Below are 22,940 nucleotides of genomic sequence, written 5' to 3'. Positions count from 1 at the left end.
GCGTTGATATTAAAGCTTTTGACGTTGAGTCTTTGTTCTCGATGGCTCGTCATGACCACAGTAACCTTCTGCAGCCGGTTTCTGTAGTGTAGTGGTTATCACGTTCGTCTAACACGTGAAAGGTCCCTAGTTCGAAACTGTGCAGAAACACGCTGTTACCCTTTGGTATCCAAGCTTTTGACTTTCAGTTCTTGATCTCGATTGCTTGTTGTCACCACAGTAAGCGCTTGCATCTGGTTTCTGTAGTGTAGCGGTTATCATGTTCGCCTCACACGCGAAAGGTCCCCAGTTCGAAACTGGGCAGAAACACATCTTTTTCTCTTGGAAAACGATCTTTTTGACTTTCAGTGCTTGTTCTTTATTGCTTGCCATGACCACAGCATTTTTTGTTTTTTTGAATCGGTTTGTTTCTGTAGTGTCGCGGTTATCACTTTCGTTTTACACGCGAAAGGTCCTCAGTTCAAAACTGGGCCGAAACACAGCGTTTCTCTTGCAAACTAGCGCTTTTGACAATGACTGCATGATCTTTAATGCTTGCCATGACCACAGTAAACGCTCTTGTCTGGTTACTGTAGTGTAGTGATTGTCCTGTTTGCCATCCTCCTAAAAGTTCCCTGTTTTGATCCCGGGCAGAAACATGTGGCTTTTCTTTATTTTGATCACAAACGTATATTGTTGGCGTAATTAGCCTTAGTTAGCATATTCTATTGCTGGTTTAATGAGCATTACTTTTACCAATGTGATTATTTCTACCCGTTTTTGCTTTTGGCAAGCATGCGTGTTTTTGACAGTGTCTAAGTGTTCCTAATTCAAGTAACACCTGATAGGATCAATGTGCGAAAGCAGGCATCTAGGTGCTTTTTCTTTTTGGCTTTTGGACAAAGGCATGAGAATGTTTTGTGGAAAATGGTTTTGTTTCCCTGTTTGTTCTTTTTTCCAATAGCCTGACAAATGAAAGGTTCCTGTGTTGCAAAATGCACTTTGTCCTGTCTTCAGACATAGAGGAAGACCTCTTGACTTTGGCTGGATGTTTTTTTCTTTTTCAAGTTCATTTCAGCATGTTTAAACATCTTTAGCTTTGCATGGAGTTTCTGAAGTGTAGTGGTTGTCACGTTCACCTCACACGCGAACGGTCCCCAGTTTGAAACTTGATAGAAGCATGACATTAGGCGTTGATATTAAAGCTTTTGAAATTGAGTCTTTGTTCTCGATGGCTCGTCATGACCACAGTAACCTTCCGCAGCCGGTTTCTGTAGTGTAGTGGTTATCACTAGAGTTGAGCGACTTTTGGTTTTTTAGGGTCGCGTTTCGTTTAGTGAAACCCGACTTTTCCAAAAGTCGGGTCGAGCTTGATCGTCCGATTATAGGGAAAAGTCGGGGTCGTCCCGAAACACGAAACCCAATGTAAGTCAATGGGGAATAAAAGTCGGCAGTGAGAGGAGGACAGGAAACACACCTACAGTGCCCATTTGAATGCCAAAAGCATCAATTCTTCTTACTTAAGCTTGTCAACCTTAATTAACTTCATAATACAAGTTACACACTGAAAAATGGGTGTTATTTGGCTAAAGTTGTGGGGGGGGAGGGCTGGCTGCAGGTTTTCATGTGCCCTGGGCGAAAGAGCGCCCCTTTAACACATACCACAACTCATCATGCTCCGATACGGCAGAGAAATAGCGGTATAGTACAATGAAAAATACCTCACTTTTTACATCTCATGACGAGGCCCATCTATTTCTCCATACAGAATCATTGGTCCCATATAATGTTTGAAACAGTATATGATGAGCTCCACATAATGCTACAGTATATGTTGGTCCCCATGGATGAAGCTCCACTGTCTTATGGGCCCAAATAATGCTCCAAACATAATGGGCCCCATTTCTAATGCTCTAGTGTATAATGGGCCCTGTAAATGCTGCTCCAGTGTCTGATGTCCACCTTTGGAATGTTCCAGTGTATGGTGGGCCCCATCTATCATTCTCCAGAGTATAGTGCTCCCCAAAAATTGCTGTCCCAACATTGAAAACAATCAAATAAGTCTCCTCGCTAGGGAATCCCTGTACTTGTCTGGACAGGTGCTGTAGCTTGCTTAACAGCTCGCCAGCCGTTCTCACGCCCAGTATGGATTGCACGTGATTGCACAAAGGTTAGAAAGGGTACCGTATCCCTGGATAACATGTATGGATAGCATACACATTCAAAATATATGTCTCAGGAGGCAGGCTCAGACGGTGTCAGGCCCAGTATGGATTGCACGTGATTGCACAAAGGTTAGAAAGGGTACCGTATCCCTGGATAACATGTATGGATAGCGTACACATTCAAAATATATGTCTCAGGAGGCAGGCTCAGACGGTGTCAGGCACAGTATGGATTGCACGTGATTGCACAAAGGTTAGAAAGGGTACCGTATCCCCGGATAACATGTATGGATAGCGTACACATTCAAAATATATGTCTCAGGAGGCAGGCTCAGACAATGTTAGACCCAGTATGGATTGCACGTGATTGCACAAAGGTTAGAAAGGGTACCGTATCCCCGGATAACGTGTATGGATAGCGTACACATTCAAAATATATGTCTCAGGAGGCAGGCTCAGACGGTGTCAGGGACAGTATGGATTGCACGTGATTGCACAAAGGTTAGAAAGGGTACCGTATCCCCGGATAACATGTATGGATAGCGTACACATTCAAAATATATGTCTCAGGAGGCAGGCTCAGATGGTGTTAGGCCCAGTATGGATTGCACGTGATTGCACAAAGGTTAGAAAGGGTACCGTATCCCCGGATAACATGTATGGATAGCGTACACATTCAAAATATATGTATCAGGAGGCAGGCTCAGACGGTGTTAGGCCCAGTATGGATTGCACGTGATTGCACAAAGGTTAAAAAGGGTACCGTATCCCCGGATAACATGTATGGATAGCGTACACATTCAAAATATATGTCTCAGGAGGCATGCTCAGACGGTGTTAGGCCCAGTATGGATTGCACGTGATTGCACAAAGGTTAGAAAGGGTACCGTATCCCTGGATAACATGTATGGATAGCGTACAAATTCAAAATATATGTCTCAGGAGGCAGGCTCAGACGGTGTTAGGCCCAGTATGGATTGCACGTGATTGCACAAAGGTTAGAAAGGGTACCGTATCCCTGGATAACATGTATGGATAGCGTACACATTCAAAATATATGTCTCAGGAGGCAGGCTCAGACGGTGTCAGGCACAGTATGGATTGCACATGATTGCACAAAGGTTAGAAAGGGTACAGTTTCCCCGGATAACATGTATGGATAGCGTACATATTCAAAATATATGTCTCAGGATTCAGGCTCAGACGTTGTTAGGCCCAGTATGGATTGCACGTGATTGCACAAAGGTTAGAAAGGGTACCGTATCCCCGGATAACATGTATGGAAAGCGTACACATTCAAAATATATGTCTCAGGAGGCAGGCTCAGACGGTGTTAGGCCCAGTATGGATTGCACGTGATTGCACAAAGGTTAGAAAGGGTACCGTATCCCCGGATAACATGTATGGATAGCGTACACATTCAAAATATATGTCTCAGGAGGCAGGCTCAGACGGTGTTAGGCCCAGTATGGATTGCACGTGATTGCACAAAGGTTAGAAAGGGTACCGTATCCCTGGATAACATGTATGGATAGCGTACACATTCAAAATATATGTCTCAGGAGGCAGGCTCAGACGGTGTCAGGCCCAGTATGGATTGCACGTGATTGCAAAAAGGTTAGAAAGGGTACCGTATCCCTGGATAACATGTATGGATAGCGTACACATTCAAAATATATGTCTCAGGAGGCAGGCTCAGACGGTGTCAGGCACAGTATGGATTGCACGTGATTGCACAAAGGTTAGAAAGGGTACCGTATCCCCGGATAACATGTATGGATAGCGTACACATTCAAATTATATGTCTCAGGAGGCAGGCTCAGACGGTGTTAGGCCCAGTATGGATTGCACGTGATTGCATAAAGGTTAGAAAGGGTACCGTATCCCCGGATAACATGTATGGATAGCGTACACATTCAAAATATATGTCTCAGGAGGCAGGCTCAGACGGTGTTAGGCCCAGTATGGATTGCACGTGATTGCACAAAGGTTAGAAAGGGTACCGTATCCCTGGATAACATGTATGGATAGCGTACACATTCAAAATATATGTCTCAGGAGGCAGGCTCAGACGGTGTCAGGCCCAGTATGGATTGCACGTGATTGCACAAAGGTTAGAAAGGGTACCGTATCCCCGGATAACATGTATGGATAGCGTACACATTCAAAATATATGTCTCAGGAGGCAGGCTCAGACGGTGTCAGGCCCAGTATGGATTGCACGTGATTGCACAAAGGTTAGAAAGGGTACCGTACCCCCAGATAACATGTATGGATAGCGTACACATTCAAAATATATGTCTCAGGAGGCAGGCTCAGACGGTGTCAGGCACAGTATGGATTTGATGGCCCAGATTACACAGCGGAGGAGCAGGGACAGGTAAAGATTGCAAATGCTGGGGCCCTGCCCAAGCAAGGGGGGCCCACTCGTGGGCGTCGGTACTGGCACTGGTCCCCTCATAGTACAGCGGTGTGTCTGACGGCGGGTGTGCACCACCACCGTCAGAGACACTTGATTGCACTATGAGGGACCCTGTGCCAGTGCCCGCGCCCAAGAGTCGGCCCACCCACCTGTCCAGGGCAACGGCACTCGCACGGTGTCGTGCGGTAGGTGGTGACCCCGGCCATTGGGTGGGAGGCAGCACAGTTAGGTAGTTTTAGAAAGTGGCATATGTTGATGTTGGACATTCAGCTGATGCAAAAGGCAAAATAGGTGAAGTACCAGGAAGAGGTGGACCAAAGCAAGCCATTTTTCTGTCACCCTATGTGTCATCAGGGGAAGGTGGGACAAAATCCTTGGAAACCCATGCGTGGTTCATTTTAATGAAGGTTAGATCATCCACATTTTGGGTTGACAGACGGGTCCTTTTTTCTGTCAGGATTGATCCAGCTGCACTGAAGACTCTTTCCGATAGCACACTTGCAGCTGGGCAAGCGAGCTCCTGTAAGGCATATTGGGCCAATTCAGGCCAGGTGTCCAGTTTAGCGGCCCAATAGTCAAAGGGGAATGACCTGTGTGGGAGAACATCGAAATGGGAGGAAAAGTAGTTTGTAACCATAGTTGACAACTGCTGTCTCCTGTCACTTTCCATCGATGCAGTATTACCAGTTGTGTGAGCGGTATTTGAAAAATCAGTCCACAACATTGTCATGAAACCCCTGTCTCCAACGCCACTTCTGCTGTGTGCACCACGAACACCTCTGCCAAGCTGCCCCCGGCCCGTACGGCTCGTGTGAGAACAATCACCGCTGCTGTGTGCTGGGAATGCCTCAAGCAACCGATTTACCAGAGTTGCTTGTTTATTAGCCAATATTAGGTCAAGGTTCTCCTGTGGCATGATGTTTTGTAATTTGCCTTTATAGCGTGGATCCAGGATGCTGGCCAACCAGTAGTCGTCATCGTTCATCATTTTGGCAATGCGGGGGTCCCTTTTTAGGATCCGCAAGGCATAATCTGACATGTGGGCCAATGTTCCCGGTGTCAATGATGCACTGCGAGTGCTGGGTGGAGGAGCACTTTCTGGCAAATCCACATCCCTCCAGTCACGCACAAACCCTGTACCAGACCTTGCCACGCCAACATTTTCACTTGCCCCACGACATGCATCCTCCTCCCCTAAGTAATCATCCCCATCATCCTCCTCCTCCTCCTCTTCTTCCTCCACCTCGTCCAGGAGAGGTCCCTGAGCAGACAATGGCTGAATGTCATCAAGGATTCCCTCCTCCTCTTCCTCCTCATCAACATTGGCTGCAGACGCCTGCTCCTTAAGGTGCGTCAAGGTTTGCATGAGCAGACGCATAAGTGGGATGCTCATGCTTAGGATGGCGTCGTCTGCGCTTACCAGCCGTGTGCATTCCTCAAAACACTGAAGGACTTTACAAAGGTCTTTCAGCTTCGACCACTGCACGCCTGTCAACTCCATGTCTGCTCTCAAAGTGCCTGGCCGTGTATCCTCCCACAAATGCATTATGGCCTGCCTCTGCTCGCACAGCCGCTTCACCATGTACAGGGTGGAGTTTCACCGTGTTGCAATGTCGATAATGAGGCGGTGGTTGGGAAGGTGGAGCAATCGCTGCAGCTTCTGCTTACGAACGGAGTGTACAGGCGACCGGCGGATGTGCACGCACAGTCTTCGCACCTTCTGGAGCAGGGCTGTTAACTCCGGATAATTTTTGAGGAAGCACTGCACCACCAGGTTCAAGGTGTGAGCCAAGCAAGGTATGTGGCTGAGTTTTGAAAGGGCTATGGCTGCCACAAAATTACGGCCGTTATCACTAACTACCTTGCCTGCCTCAAGATGTACACTGCCCAGCCATGACTCAGTTTGTCGCTTCAAGTACTCGGCCAGCACCTCTGCGGTGTGTCTGTCGCCCAAACACATCATCTGCAACACAGCCTGCTGACGCTTTCCACTAGCTGCTCGATAGGGGGACACATCGTGTGCAACAGTGGCAGCTGCAGATGGAGTGCTCGTACGACTGCGCTCTGTGGACGAGCTTTCGCTTCTGGAGGAGGAGGAGGGTCGAACGCCTACAGCCAACTGTTTCCTATACCTTGGGCTAGGCAGCACTGTCCCACCACCGCTGTCCCCTGTGGAACCTGCATCCACCACATTAACCCAGTGCGCAGTGATGGACAGGTAACGGCCCTGGCCATGCCGACTGGACCATGCATCAGTTGTGAGGTGCACCTTTCCGCTCACTGACTGCTTGAGTGCATGGACAATGCGGTCTTTCACATGATGGTGGAGGGCTGGGATGGCTTTGCGAGAGAAGAAGTGGCGACTGGGTAGGTCATAGCGTGGTACTGCATAGGCCATGAGTTTGCGGAAAGCTGTGCTTTCCACCAACCGAAAGGGCATCATCTCAAACGAGATTAGTTTGGCAATGTGGGCGTTCAAACCCAGTGTACGCGGATGAGAGACTGAGTACTTTCTTGACCTACTCATAGTGTCTGGGAGGGTGAGCTGGACTTGAGAGCTGCATATGGTGGAAGTAGCGGTGGACAGGGCGGACTAAGAGAGGGTTGATGATGGTGATGGAGTTGGTGTTCTTTCTGATGGCCTAGAATCAGTCTTTCGTTGATATAACAGTGGGATTCCCTGACTGCTGTGGTCTTGCAACGACACCTCAACATTTGCTGCTGTGCTAACCGGTGGGCTTACAGTGGGGGAAACAATGTAGCGTTGCTGACTACCTTCGTTGTGATCAGTTGCACATGTGGCACTTGAGGTTTGGTGTTGTGTCCACGCTTGCAAGTGCATGCTGGTTAAATGTCTAAGCATGCAACTGGTATTCAAATTTTTCAGATTTTTCCCTCGGCTAAAGGTCTTTGCGCACTTCTTACAGATAACCTTGGCCTGATCATGAGGATTTTGTTCAAAAAAGTGCCACACTGCACTCTTCCTACTTTGGCAGACATTTTGCATCCTAGCACGCTGTGATCTTTTGACCCTCTGGACAAGCTGTCCAGCAACTCTTTTGATGTTTGGAACCTGTCTTTGGAGTGCTACGGGCCTGCCAGATAACAGCTGTTGCGATGTCGATGTCTGCTGTGGATGCTCCTCATCTGAGCTATTGGAAGCAGCACCCTCTTCCCCCAATGGATGCCAATCTGGGTCAACAACTGGGTCATCCATCACCTCCTCTTCTATGTCATGTGCACCTTTCTCTGTGTCACCGTGTATGGTGGTATAGTGTGTGGGAAGGGGCACCTGAGTCTCATCAGGGTCAAAATCTGGCTCTGTACACTGCGAGAACAATGTAGTGCTCTGAGTGAATGTACCAGCAGAATCATCCATCAGCGGCTGTGCATCAGTGCACTCCATGTCAGATTCATCTTGGCCTGGGTAATTCACCATTTCACTTGATAATCCAGGCATGGTATGTGAAAACAGCCCCATGGAGTAATCAGTAGTATGGCCTGTGTCATCCTTCAATCTTGGTTGGGGTGAAGGACACAAGGAAAGGTGTGGTTCATGAACATGAGCCTCCAATGACGACTCAGTGCTTTTACTTTTTGCAACTGAAGAAGAGGAGGCGATAGAGCTGGAGGCTGAGTCAGCAATGTAAGACAAAACTTTTTCCTGATGCTCTGCCTTTAAAAGCGGTTTGCCAACTCCTAGAAAACTAAGCGTTCGAGGCCTTATGTAGCCAGACGATGACACAGGGTCAGCACCTCCTGCATTCGGTCCTATTTTGCTCTTGCCACTACCATCAGATCCACCGCCAACACCATCATTACCAGCTGCCATCCCCCGCCCAATTCCACGGCCTCTTCCACCAGCCTTCCTCATTTTTGGTAGAAATATAGACAAAATCCAACAAACTATATAGTAATGTAAAACAAGGTACAAGGTGTCTATAGGACAGGGGAGATTTAGAATTTCTGCACACACCTGTGGACAGTGGACACTTTTGGATTGTGTGAGGCCCACTGATATCTGAGCGCTATGTGACAGGCTCGATGGCACAGCTGCCTGTGACCAAAGTGACGAGAGGATAATGGAGATTTTGAATCTCTGCGCACACTTTTGGACACTGGACACTTGTGGATTGTGTGAGGCCCACTGATATCTGAGCGCTATGTGACAGGCTCGATGGCACAGCTGCCTGTGACCAAAGTGACGAGAGGATAATGGAGATTTTGAATCTCTGCGCACACTTTTGGACACTGGACACTTGTGGATTGTGTGAGGCCCACTGATATCTGAGCGCTATGTGACACGCTCGATGGCACAGCTGCCTGTGACCAAAGTGACGAGAGGATAATGGAGATTTTGAATCTCTGCGCACACTTTTGGACACTGGACACTTGTGGATTGTGTGAGGCCCACTGATATCTGAGCGCTATGTGACACGCTCGATGGCACAGCTGCCTGTGACCAAAGTGACGAGAGGATAATGGAGATTTTGAATCTCTGCGCACACTTTTGGACACTGGACACTTGTGGATTGTGTGAGGCCCACTGATATCTGAGCGCTATGTGAAACGCTCGAGGGCACAGCTGCCTGTGACTAAAGTGACGAGAGGATAATGGAGATTTTGAATCTCTGCGCCCACTTTTGGACACTGGACACTTGTGGATTGTGTGAGGCCCACTGATATCTGAGCGCTATGTGACACGCTCGATGGCACAGCTGCTTGTGACCAAAGTGACGAGAGGATAATGGAGATTTTGAATCTCTGCGCACACTTTTGGACACTGGACACTTGTGGATTGTGTGAGGCCCACTGATATCTGAGCGCTAAGTGACACGCTCGATGGCACAGCTGCCTGTGACCAAAGTGACGAGAGGATAATGGAGATTTTGAATCTCTGCGCACACTTTTGGACACTGGACACTTGTGGATTGTGTGAGGCCCACTGATATCTGAGCGCTATGTGACACGCTCGATGGCACAGCTGTGACCAAAGTGACGAGAGGATAATGGAGATTTTGAATCTCTGCGCACACTTTTGGACACTGGACACTTGTGGATTGTGTGAGGCCCACTGATATCTGAGCGCTATGTGACAGGCTCGATGGCACAGCTGCCTGTGACAAAAGTGACGAGAGGATAATGGAGATTTTGAATCTCTGCGCACACTTTTGGACACTGGACACTTGTGGATTGTGTGAGGCCCACTGATATCTGAGCGCTATGTGACAGGCTCGATGGCACAGCTGTGACCAAAGTGACGAGAGGATAATGGAGATTTTGAATCTCTGCGCACACTTTTGGACACTGGATACATGTGGATTGTGTGAGGCCCACTGATATCTGAGCGCTATGTGACACGCTCGATGGCACAGCTGCCTGTGACCAAAGTGACGAGAGGATAATGGAGATTTTGAATCTCTGCGCACACTTTTGGACACTGGACACTTGTGGAATGTGTGAGGCCCACTGATATCTGAGCGCTATGTGACAGGCTCGATGGCACAGCTGTGACCAAAGTGACAAGAGGATAATGGAGATTTTGAATCTCTGCGCACACTTTTGGACACTGGACACTTGTGGATTGTGTGAGGCCCACTGATATCTGAGCGCTATGTGACACGCTCGATGGCACAGCTGCCTGTGACAAAAGTGACGAGAGGATAATGGAGATTTTGAATCTCTGCGCACACTTTTGGACACTGGACACTTGTGGATTGTGTGAGGCCCACTGATATCTGAGCGCTATGTGACAGGCTCGATGGCACAGCTGTGACCAAAGTGACAAGAGGATAATGGAGATTTTGAATCTCTGCGCACACTTTTGGACACTGGACACTTGTGGATTGTGTGAGGCCCACTGATATCTGAGCGCTATGTGACACGCTCGATGGCACAGCTGCCTGTCACCAAAGTGACGAGAGGATAATGGAGATTTTGAATCTCTGCGCACACTTTTGGACACTGGACACTTGTGGAATGTGTGAGGCCCACTGATATCTGAGCGCTATGTGACAGGCTCGATGGCACAGCTGCCTGTGACCAAAGTGACGAGAGGATAATGGAGATTTTGAATCTCTGCGCACACTTTTGGACACTGGACACTTGTGGATTGTGTGAGGCCCACTGATATCTGAGCGCTATGTGACACGCTCGATGGCACAGTTGCCTGTGTCCAAAGTGACGAGAGGATAATGGAGATTTTGAATCTCTGCGCACACTTTTGGAAACTGGACACTTGTGGATTGTGTGAGGCCCACTGATATCTGGTCGCTATGTGACACACTCGATGGCACAGCTGCCTGTGACCAAAGTGACGAGAGGATAATGGAGATTTTGAATCTCTGCGCACACTTTTGGACACTGGACACTTGTGGATTGCGTGAGGCCCACTGATATCTGAGTGCTATGTGACAGGCTCGATGGCACAGCTGTGACAAAAGTGACTAGAGGATAAGGGAGATTGGATTGCTTTTAAAAAAGCAGTTTGCGGAGCAGTGGGTAAACAGCAATGCCAGCGTGTCAGGAAGCCTTAAAAGGCAGCCCAACAACCAACACCACTGATACACCACAATATAGCCTCCCCTTGCACTGCACACACAGTGACTTGTGTGTTGTGCAGGCCAAATCGCTAGCAGCAGAAGCAGTTTTTTTGTCTTCTTCCCTGCCTAACGCTCTCCCTACAGAATCAGCAGCAACCTCTCCCTATACTAAGATCGGCAGAAGTAAGATGGCGGTCGGCGTGCACGCCCTTTTATACGCCCTGTGACGCCCACCAAAGCAAGCCAATCACTTGCATGCCCTTCTGAAAGATGGTGGTGACCCGTGCCTAGGTCATCACTTTGCCCACAGTGTCCGTGGATCCTGATTGGCTGAAAAAGAGCGCAAAACAAACTTTTGAAACGCGACTTTGGCGCGTAAGTCGCGGGCCTCGTGGTCGACCTCATCCTAGGGTCGGGTTTCGTTTCATGAAACCCGACTTTGCCAAAAGTCGACGACTTTTGAATTTTTTCGACCCGTTTCGCTCAACTCTAGTTATCACGTTCGCCTAACACTCGAAAGGTCCCCAGTTCGAAACTGGGCAGAAACACGCTGTTACCCTTTGGTATCCAAGCTTTTGACTTTCAGTTCTTGATCTCGATTGCTTGTTGTCACCACAGTAAGCGCTTGCATCCGGTTTCTGTAGTGTAGAGGTTATCACGTTTGCCTAACACGCGAAAGGTCCCCAGTTCGAAACTGGGCAGAAACACAGCGTTTTTCTTGCAAACTAGCGCTTTTGACAATGAGTGCTTGATCTTTAATGCTTGCCATGACCACAGTAAACGCTCTTGTCTGGTTACTGTAGTGTAGTGATTGTCCTGTTTGCCATCCTCCTGAATGTTCCCTGTTTTGATCCCGGGTAGAAACATGTGGCTTTTCTTTATTTTGATCACAAACATATATTGTTGGCTTAATTAGCCTTAGTTAACATATTCTATTGCTGGTTTAATGAGCATTACTTTTACCAATGTGAATATTTCTACCCGTTTTTGCTTTTGGCAAGCATGTGTGTTTTTGACAGTGTCTAAGTGTTCCTAATTCAAGTAACACCTGATAGGATCAAGGTGCGAAAGCAGGCATCTAGGTGCTTTTTCTTTTTGGCTTTTGGACAAAGGCATGAGAATGTTTTGTGGAGCATGGTTTTGTTTCCCTGTTTGTTCTTTTTCTCCAATAGCCTGACAAATGAAAGGTTCCTGTGTTGCAAAATGCACTTTGTTCTGTCTTCAGACATAGAGGAAGACCTCTTGACTTTGGCTGGATGTTTTTTTCTTTTTCAAGTTCATTTCAGCATGTTTAAACATCTTTATCTTTGCATGGAGTTTCTGAAGTGTAGTGGTTGTCACGTTCACCTCACACGCGAACGGTCCCCAGTTCGAAACTGGATAGAAGCAGGACATTAGGCGTTGATATTAAAGCTTTTGACGTTGAGTCTTTGTTCTCGATGGCTCGTCATGACCACAGTAACCTTACGCAGCCGGTTTCTGTAGTGTAGTGGTTACCACGTTCGCCTAACACGGGAAAGGTCCCCAGTTTTAAACTGGGCAGAAACATGCTGTTACCCTTTGGTATCCAAGCTTTTGACTTTCAGTTCTTGATCTCGATTGCTTGTTGTCACCACAGTAAGCGCTTGCATCCGGTTTCTGTAGTGTAGCGGATATCATGTTCGCCTCACACGCGAAAGGTCCCCAGTTCAAAACTGGGCAGAAACACAGCTTTTTCTCTTGGAAAACGATCTATTTGACATTCAGTGCTTGTTCTTTATTGCTTGCCATGACCACAGCATTTTTTTTTTTTTTTTGAATCGGTTGGTTTCTGTAGTGTAGCCGTTATCACGTTTGCTTTACACGCGAAAAGTCCTCAGTTCGAAACTGGGCAGAAACACTGCTTTTTCTCTTGGAAAATGATCTTTTTGACTTTCAGTGCTTGTTCTTTATTGCTTGCCATGACCACAGCATTTTTTGTTTTTTTTGTATCGGTTGGTTTCTGTAGTGTAGCGGTTATCACGTTCGCTTCACACGCGAAAGGTCCACAGTTTGAAACTGGGCAGAAACACAGCGTTCCTCTTGCAAGCTAGCGCTTTTGACAATGAGTGCTTGATCTTTAATGCTTGCCATGACCACAGTAAACGCTCTTGTCTGGTTACTGTAGTGTAGTGATTGTCCTGTTTGCCATCCTCCTGAAAGTTCCCTGTTTTGATCCCGGGCAGAAACATGTGGCTTTTCTTTATTTTGATCACAAACGTATATTGTTGGCTTAATTAGCCTTAGTTAGCATATTCTATTGCTGGTTTAATGAGCATTACTTTTACCAAAGTGATTATTTCTACCCGTTTTTGCTTTTGGCAAGCATGTGTGTTTTTGACAGTGTCTAAGTGTTCCTAATTCAAGTAACACCTGATAGGATCAAGGTGCGAAAGCAGGCATCTAGGTGCTTTTTCTTTTTGGCTTTTGGACAAAGGCATGAGAATGTTTTGTGGAGCATGGTTTTGTTTCCCTGTTTGTTCTTTTTTCCAATAGCCTGAAAAATGAAAGGTTCCTGTGTTGCAAAATGCACTTTGTCCTGTCTTCAGACATAGAGGAAGACCTCTTGACTTTGGCTGGCTGTTTTTTTCTTTTTCAAGTTCATTTCAGCATGTTTAAACATCTTTAGCTTTGCATGGAGTTTCTGAAGTGTAGTGGTTGTCACTAGAGTTGAGCGATACCAGCCGATACTTGAAAATATCGGATCGGAATGGATCAGCCGATCTTAAAAAAAAGTATCGGTATCGCCGATTCCGATACCGGGAACCAATGCAAGTCACTGGGGCCAAAATATCGGAATTAAAAATAACCCTTTCTTTCCTTGTAGGTTAATTCTACATGAAGAAAAACAACTAAGAATAATGTAGAATGTATTGTGGGAGGTGGAGGAGACATTAAAGCCATAGAGGTTTAGCCCAATCAAATGGAATAGCAGGAATTAAACTTTTTTTTTAAAGACGTTAGGAGTTACAAAGATATTGACTATGTTAGCCTCATTTATATTTTGCCAGACATGTATGTCTTCTTCTTCTTTCTTCTTTCTTCTTCTTTCTTATTCTTCTTCCTTTTTTTACCTTCTTCTTCTTCTTATTCCTTCTTTTACATTCTTCTTCCTTTTTTTACATTCTTCTACTTCCTTTTTTTACATTCTTCTTCTTATTCCTTTTCTTACATTCTTCATATTCTTCTTATTCAACAATTATTATTCTACATATTCAACTTCTTCATCTTCTTCCTATTCCTCTTCATCATATTCTTGTTTGTGTCAGGCATTCCTGTAGTTGTTATCTAGAAAAGTTAGAAGTTTACACCTTCCGTTCTGCCTGTCACAAAAGATTTACAACAGGATTTGTCCGCGTTCAGTTTGGCCTGCAGCAGCAGGCCTTTTCCAGGGGCACCACGAGGAGGAACGGACTCACCCCCATACACTGCTTAGTCTTCTTCTGCTTATAAATAAGATAATATCATTTGCTCAGAGTATTAGTCTTATGCTTAATGTTCTTCTGCTTTGTTTTTTTATGCTTCTTTGTCTTCTCTCTCTTGTTGTTCTGCATCTTGGTGGTTGTCTTCCTGTTCTTTGTCCTCTTGAACCAGCTGACTGTACTGGCACCCGGAGGGGCAGCAGAAGGAACAAGAGCCAATGGCACTACCGAGGACCAGCTGACGGTGCTGGAACCCGGTTACTAAGCAGGAGGTACCTGTGCTACAAAGCACTACCAAGGACCAGCAGACGTTGCCGGAACTCGGATACCGAGATGGAGGCACCTAGGCCAAAGGCTCTGACGAGAACCAGCTGACGGTGCTGGAACCCGGAGGGGTAGCATAAGCTGCAAGAGCAAATGGAAATAGCGAGGACCAGCTGACAGTGCTGGCACCCGGAGGGGCAGCAGAAGGAATAAGAGCCAATGGCACAACCGAGGACCAGCTGACGGTGCTGGAACCCGGTTACTAAGCAGGAGGTACCTGTGCTACAAAGCACTACCAAGGACCAGCAGACATTGCCGGAACTCGGATACCGAGATGGAGGCACCTAGGCCAAAGGCTCTGACGAGAACCAGCTGACGGTGCTGGAACCCGGAGGGGTAGCATAAGCTGCAAGAGCAAATGGAAATAGCGAGGACCAGCTGACAGTGCTGGCACCCGGAGGGGCAGCAGAAGGAATAAGAGCCAATGGCACAACCGAGGACCAGCTGACGGTGCTGAAACCCGGTTACTAAGCAGGAGGTACCTGTGCTACAAAGCACTACCAAGGACCAGCAGACATTGCCGGAACTCGGATACCGAGATGGAGGCACCTAGGCCAAAGGCTCTGACGAGAACCAGCTGACGGTGCTGGAACCCGGAGGGGTAGCAGAAGTTACCCCTGAAAAGCAAAGTTGGCATGCTGCAAGCTGGCCGCAGTTACCGAATCACACAGTCCTACAGGGGGTGCTTGTCCTACTGGCACTACGGAACAAGCCTTTCTTACCAGAACCCGCAGTCCACATAGGAAGCACCTAAACTGCTGGCACCCTAGCCTCGGCTAACCCAACCGCAACACGAAATGGCAACTTGGGGTGGCAAACTGACATTGACACATCCCGGAAGCAGCAGGCAGGGCTGGAACCAAGCTGGGCAGGAGGGAGTACCCGTGCCAAAGTCAGTTATGAGCAGCAACTGGCGATGTTGGAGCCCAGGACAAGCACTTAGCAGGCTGAGGCCTGATGTGCTGTCAATTGGGAGGCAGCAGGACAGATTGCCATCAAAACAGCAGGGGAACAGCTGACGTTACTGAACCCCACAAACACAGGAGCTAGTGTTTTACTCTGTGAAGACGGCACTTCCGAGCAACAACTGGCTGTGTTGAAGCCCAGGGACAAGCACGGAGCAGGCTGAGGCTGCATTGAAGAAATTTTAAGATCGGTTGTAGACTTCTACTAATTTTAACCAAGCTCCACTTAGGCCTGTGGCTTCACTGATTTTCGTATTTCCCCTGTCCTCCAACCCCGCCAGTTACAGCTCCGAAGTGGCGTCTGCAAAATCCACACTTGTTCCTGTGTAACAGGTGTTCAGTCCGGTCAGTTAATCCCCTGATGTGTGTCCGGCAATGTCGCCTGCTCTGTCCACATTCTCATAACTAGTTATGTGAATGTGGACAGAGCAGGTGACATTGCCGGACACACATCAGGGGATTAACTGACCGGACTGAACACCTGTAACACAGGAACAAGTGTGGATTGTGCAGATGCCACTTCGGAGCTGTAACTGGCGGGGTTGGAGGACAGGGGAAATACGAGAGACAGTGGAGCCACAGGCCTAATTGGAGCACGGTTAAAAATCAGTAGTGGTATGACTGTGTAGGCAGCAGGAGACTTTGCCATCCACACAGCAGGGGATCAGCTGACGTTACTGAACCCCACTGAGACACGGGAGCAAGTGTCTCTTTCCGTGTGGATGGCACTTCCGAGCTACAACTGGCTGTGTTGAAGCCCAGGAAATAGGAGGGTATAGGCAGAGGCCTACTGTATTTGGAATGTGGTGACAGCAGGAGAGACTGCCATCCACACAGCAGGGGATCAGCTGACGTTACTGAACCCCACTGAGACACGGGAGCAAGTGTCTCTTTCCGTGTGGACGGCACTTCCGAGCTACAACTGGCTGTGTTGAAGCCCAGGAAATAGGTGTAGGCAGAGGCCTACTGTATTTGGAATGTGGTGACAGCAGGAGAGACTGCCATCCACACAGCAGGGGATCAGCTGACGTTACTGAACCCCACTGAGACACGGGAGCAAGTGTCTCTTTCCGTGTGGACGGCACTTCCAAGCTACAACTGGCTGTGTTGAAGCCCAGGAAATAGGAGGGTGTAGGCAGAGGCCTACTGTATTTGGAATGAGGTGACAGCAGGAGAGACTGCCATCCACACAGCAGGGGATCAGCTGACGTTACTGAACCCCACTGAGACACGGGAGCAAGTATCTCTTTCCGTGTGGACGGCACTTCCGAGCTACAACTGGCTGTGTTGAAGCCCAGGAAATAGGAGGGTGTAGGCAGAGGCCTACTGTATTTGGAATGTGGTGACAGAAGGAGAGACTGCCATCCACACAGCAGGGGATCAGCTGACGTTACTGAACCCCACTGAGACACGGGAGCAAGTGTCTCTTTCCGTGTGGACGGCACTTCCGAGCTACAACTGGCTGTGTTGAAGCCCAGGAAATAGGAGGGTGTAGGCAGAGGCCTACTGTATTTGGAATGTGGTGACAGCAGGAGAGACTGCCATCCACACAGCAGGGGATCAGCTGACGTTACTGAAGCCCACTGAGACACGGGAGCAAGTGTCTCTTTCCGTGTGGACGGCACTTCCGAGCTACAACTGGCTGTGTTGAAGCCCAGGAAATAGGAGGGTGTAGGCAGAGGCCTACTGTATTTGGAATGAGGTGACAGCAGGAGAGACTGCCATCCACACAGCAGGGGATCAGCTGACGTTACTGAACCCCACTGAGACACGGGAGCAAGTATCTCTTTCCGTGTGGACGGCACTTCCGAGCTACAACTGGCTGTGTTGAAGCCCAGGAAATAGGAGGGTGTAGGCAGAGGCCTACTGTATTTGGAATGTGGTGACAGCAGGAGAGACTGCCATCCACACAGCAGGGGATCAGCTGACGTTACTGAACCCCACTGAGACACGGGAGCAAGTGTCTCTTTCCGTGTGGACGGCACTTCCGAGCTACAACTGGCTGTGTTGAAGCCCAGGAAATAGGAGGGTGTAGGCAGAGGCCTACTGTATTTGGAATGAGGTGACAGCAGGAGAGACTGCCATCCACACAGCAGGGGATCAGCTGACGTTACTGAACCCCACTGAGACGCGGGAGCAAGTATCTCTTTCCGTGTGGACGGCACTTCCGAGCTACAACTGGCTGTGTTGAAGCCCAGGAAATAGGAGGGTGTAGGCAGAGGCCTACTGTATTTGGAATGTGGCGACAGCAGGAGAGACTGCCATCCACACAGCAGGGGATCAGCTGACGTTACTGAACCCCACTGAGACACGGGAGCAAGTGTCTCTTTCCGTGTGGACGGCACTTCCGAGCTACAACTGGCTGTGTTGAATCCCAGGAAATAGGAGGGTGTAGGCAGAGGCCTACTGTATTTGGAATGAGGTGACAGCAGGAGAGACTGCCATCCACACAGCAGGGGATCAGCTGACGTTACTGAACCCCACTGAGACACGGGAGCAAGTGTCTCTTTCCGTGTGGACGGCACTTCCGAGCTACAACTGGCTGTGTTGAAGCCCAGGAAATAGGAGGGTGTAGGCAAAGGCCTACTGTATTTGGAATGAGCTGACAGCAGGAGAGACTGCCATCTCCACAGCAGGGGAACAGCTGGCAGTGCTGAACCCCACTAACACTTGAACGAATGTGTTTGGCTCTGTGGAGATGACACTTCTGAACACCAACTGACGCTGTTGGAGCCCAGGATTAGGCGAGGAGCAGGCTGGGGCCTGTTGCTTTTGGCAGGTGAAGGCAGCAGGAGACTTGCCATCTCCACAGCAGGGGAACAGCTGGCAGTGCTGAAACCCACTAACACTCGAACGAATGTGTTTGGCTCTGTGGAGATGACACTTCTGAACACCAACTGACGCTGTTGGAGCCCAGGATTAGGCGAGGAGCAGGCTGGGGCCTGTTGCTTTTGGCAGGTGAAGGCAGCAGGAGACTTGCCATCTCCACAGCAGGGGAACAGCTGGCAGTGCTGAAACCCACTAACACTCGAACGAATGTGTTTGGCTCTGTGTAGATGACACTTGTGAACACCAACTGACGCTGTTGGAGCCCAGGATTAGGCGAGGAGCAGGCTGGGGCCTGTTGCTTTTGGCAGGTGAAGGCAGCAGGAGACTTGCCATCTCCACAGCAGGGGAACAGCTGGCAGTGCTGAAACCCACTAACACTCGAACGAATGTGTTTGGCTCTGTGGAGATGTCACTTCTGAACACCAACTGACGCTGTTGGAGCCCAGGATTAGGCGTGGAGCAGGCTGGGGCCTACTGGATTTTGGCAGGTGTAGGCAGCAGGAGACTTGCCATCTCCACAGCAGGGGAACAGCTGGCAGTGCTGAAACCCACTAACACTCGAACGAATGTGTTTGGCTCTGTGGAGACGACACTTCTGAACACCAACTGACGCTGTTGGAGCCCAGGATTAGGCGAGGAGCAGGCTGGGGCCTGTTGCTTTTGGCAGGTGAAGGCAGCAGGAGACTTGCCATCTCCACAGCAGGGGAACAGCTGGCAGTGCTGAAACCCACTAACACTCGAACTAATGTGTTTGGCTCTGTGGAGATGTCACTTCTGAACACCAACTGATGCTGTTGGAGCCCAGGATTAGGCGTGGAGCAGGCTGGGGCCTACTGGATTTTGGCAGGTGTAGGCAGCAGGAGACTTGCCATCTCCACAGCAGGGGAACAGCTGGCAGTGCTGAAACCCACTAACACTCGAACGAATGTGTTTGGCTCTGTGGAGACGACACTTCTGAACACCAACTGACGCTGTTGGAGCCCAGGATTAGGCGAGGAGCAGGCTGGGGCCTGTTGCTTTTGGCAGGTGAAGGCAGCAGGAGACTTGCCATCTCCACAGCAGGGAAACAGCTGGCAGTGCTGAACCCCACTAACACTCGAACGAATGTGTTTGGCTCTGTGGAGATGACACTTCTGAACACCAACTGACGCTGTTGGAGCCCAGGATTAGGCGAGGAGCAGGCTGGGGCCTGTTGCTTTTGGCAGCTGAAGGCAGCAGGAGACTTGCCATCTCCACAGCAGGGGAACAGCTGGCAGTGCTGAACCCCACTAACACTTGAACGAATGTGTTTGGCTCTGTGGAGACGACACTTCTGAACACCAACTGACACTGTTGGAGCCCAGGATTACGCATGCCGCATGCAGAGGCCAATGGGCAGCGGTTTTTATGGAGGTTGTTGACTACTACTGATTCTAACCATGCTTCACTTAGGCCTCTGGCTCCACTGTCTCTACTATTTACCCTGGCCTCCAACCCCGCCAGCTACATCTCTGAAGTGGCGTCAGCACAATCTACACTTGTTCCTGTGTTACTGGTGCTCAGTCCCGTCAGTTGATCCCCTGATGTTTGTCTGGCAAGTTCGCCAGCTCTGTCCTCATTCCCACTACTGGTTATGGGAATGTGGCAGAGCAGGAGACCTTGCCGGACACACATCAGGGGATAAACTGATGGGACTGAGCCACAGGAACACAGGAACAAGTGTAGATTGTGCTGACGCCACTTCAGAGATGTAGATGGCGGGGTTGGAGGTCAGGGGAAATAGTAGAGACAGTGGAGCCAGAGACCTAAGTTGGGCACGGTTAAAAATCAGTAGTGGTTTGAATGTTGATGGAGCTGGTGACTTTGCCGTCCACACAGCAGGGGATCAGCTGGCGTTACTGAACCCCACTAACACAGGAGCTAGTGTGTTTCTCTGCAGACGACACATCTGAGTGACAAATGGCTGTGTTGAAGCACAGGGATTATAGTTCAGGTGGTAGAAAAATGAACACACCAGCAGACCTGGATACAGTTGCCAACCACTAATTTAGTCTGTAAGAGGAATGGCAAAGTCTTTGGAGATCCAGGCCTTGTTCATTTTCAGAAAAGTCAGCCGGTCAACATTATCGGAAGATAGTCGCGTGCGACGGTCTGTTAGTACACCACCTGCGGCACTAAAGACACGTTCCGATAATACACTGGCAGCAGGGCAAGCCAGCACCTCCAATGCATACTGGCTAAGCTCTGGCCATGTATCCAGCTTAGAGACCCAAAACTTGAAGGGGGAAGAGCCATCTGGGAGTACAGTGACAGGGCAAGACATGTAGTCTGTCACCATCTGACGGAAGCGTTGCCTCCTGCTGACTCGAGGCGTCGCTGATGGTGTAGACAATTGTGGTGGACACACAAAGCTTTGCCACATTTGGGCCATAGTGGTCTTGCCTTGTGCTGCGGCGCTGCCTCTGCTCCCTCTTTGTGCAGAGTTTCCTCCACTGCCTCGACGCACAGAGCTGCTTTGTAAAGCACTAGCAAGAATGCTGTCGGGTGGAATGGAAAACATTATGGACTGCACCAGTGACTCTTCGTACTCCCGCAGTTTATGCTCCCGGTTCAACGTTGGTATGAGCCTTTGTACGCTGTCCCGGTAGCGAGGATCTAGGAGGGTGTACACCCAATAATCAGCCGAGACGAGAATGTGGGCGATGCGGCGGTCGTTTCTCAGGCACTGCAGCATGAAATCAACCATGTGCTGCAGACTCCCAACTGCCAAAGAACCGCTGTCCCCTGTTTGAGGCGTGACCTCGGCCTGCTCTGCATCACCCCACCCTCACTGTACATACTGAGTAGAGGTTTGTGTACCTCCCTCCTCTGGAGAGATGTCTTCCTCCTCCATCGACTCCTCCTCATCCTCCTCACAAAGTGTCCCCTGCCTAGGCCTTTGTGAGGAAACACGTAGCGCAGACTGTCCAGAAGCAGATGGCATTTGGGACTCCTCATCCTCCACCTCTTCCGAAACCTCATCCCTTAGTGCTTGCAGTGTTTGTTGAAGCAGGCAGATAAGGGGGACAGTCATGCTGACTAGTGCATCATCTGCACTCGCCATCCGCGTGGATTCATCGAAGGCACGCAAAACGAGGCAGATGTCCTTCATAGAGGCCCACTCAATGGTGCTGAAGTGTGAACGGCGCACAGTGCGACTTGTTTGCGCCTGATGCAGCTGGTACTCCATGACTGCTGCCTGCTGCTCACACAACCGCTCCAACATATGTAACGTTGAATTCCACCGGGTGGGTAGGTCACATATGATGCGATTTTCCGGAAGGCCAAATCGTCGCTGCAGAGCAGCGAGGCGCGATCTTGCCGTGCTGGAACGTCGCAAGTGAGCGCACTCTATGCGGACCTTGTGCAACAGTGCATCAAGATCCGGATAGTCCCTCAGAAAGCTCTGCACGACCAAGTTAAGCACATGTGCCAGACATGGGATGTGTGTGAGGTTGCCTAGGCCAAGAGCTGCCACCAGATTTCAGCCATTGTCACACACTACCAAGCCCGGCTTGAGATTCACTGGCCCAAACCACACATCGCTCTCCAGCTTGATAGCATTCCAGAGCTCCTGCGCTGTGTGGCTTCGATTCCCCAAAGAAATTAATTTGAGTACAGCCTGTTGACGTTTGGCCACGGCTGTGCTCATATCGGTCGTAACAGTCTCCTGCTCTGCTGTTTCTGAGGAACTTGAGTAGGAGGAGGAGTCTATGTGTACAGACTGGAGTCCTGCAATCCGTGGCGTTGGAAGAACACGTACAGCGCCACTCTCCAGATCTGTACCCGGCTCCACAACATTGACCCAGTGGGCAGTGAGGGAAAGGTATCGTCCCTGTCCATGGTTACTGGTCCACGCATCGGTGGTCAGGTGGACCTTGCTACTAACGGCGTTTAGTAGCGCATGTTTTATTTTGCCCTCAACATGTTTCTGCAGGGCAGGGACGGCTCGCCTGCTGAAATAAAAGCGGCTGGGCAAGTTGTATTGGGGGACTGCCAATGCCATTAAGTCCCGGAAGGTGTCAGTGTCCACCAGCCTGAATGACAGCATTTCAACTGCCAGAAGTTTGGTAATGCCAGCATTCAGAGACTGTGCTCGGGGATGGTTTGCCGAGTAAGGGCGCCTATTATCACATGCCTGTGCTACCGATGGCTGTGATGGATGGGAACGTGCTGCTATGGGTGGAATCTGACAGGGTCTCCGGACAACAGTGGCAGAGGTTCTTCCTTGGCGATCCTGTGAGGAAGCCGAACCA

The 22,940-nt window shown here is 49.3% G+C and overlaps 2 non-coding genes across 2 annotated transcripts; both read left to right on the top strand.

The window, feature by feature from the left end:
- The first annotated feature begins 236 nt into the window (after window positions 1-236).
- Window positions 237-309, top strand: TRNAV-CAC (transfer RNA valine (anticodon CAC)). The gene has a single exon. It is a non-coding gene; the product is annotated as a tRNA-Val (tRNA).
- A 12,433-nt stretch (window positions 310-12,742) lies between these two features.
- On the top strand, window positions 12,743-12,815 carry TRNAV-CAC (transfer RNA valine (anticodon CAC)). The gene has a single exon. It is a non-coding gene; the product is annotated as a tRNA-Val (tRNA).
- The last annotated feature ends 10,125 nt before the right edge of the window (window positions 12,816-22,940 follow it).

The sequence above is a fragment of the Dendrobates tinctorius genome, unplaced genomic scaffold (genome assembly GCF_039654945.1).
Source record: "Dendrobates tinctorius isolate UK_male_01 unplaced genomic scaffold, ASM3965494v1 ptg000332l, whole genome shotgun sequence".
NCBI lineage: Eukaryota > Metazoa > Chordata > Amphibia > Anura > Dendrobatidae > Dendrobates > Dendrobates tinctorius.
Note: the sequence above shows the minus strand (reverse complement) of the source record. Positions and strands in the feature narration are given on the sequence as shown.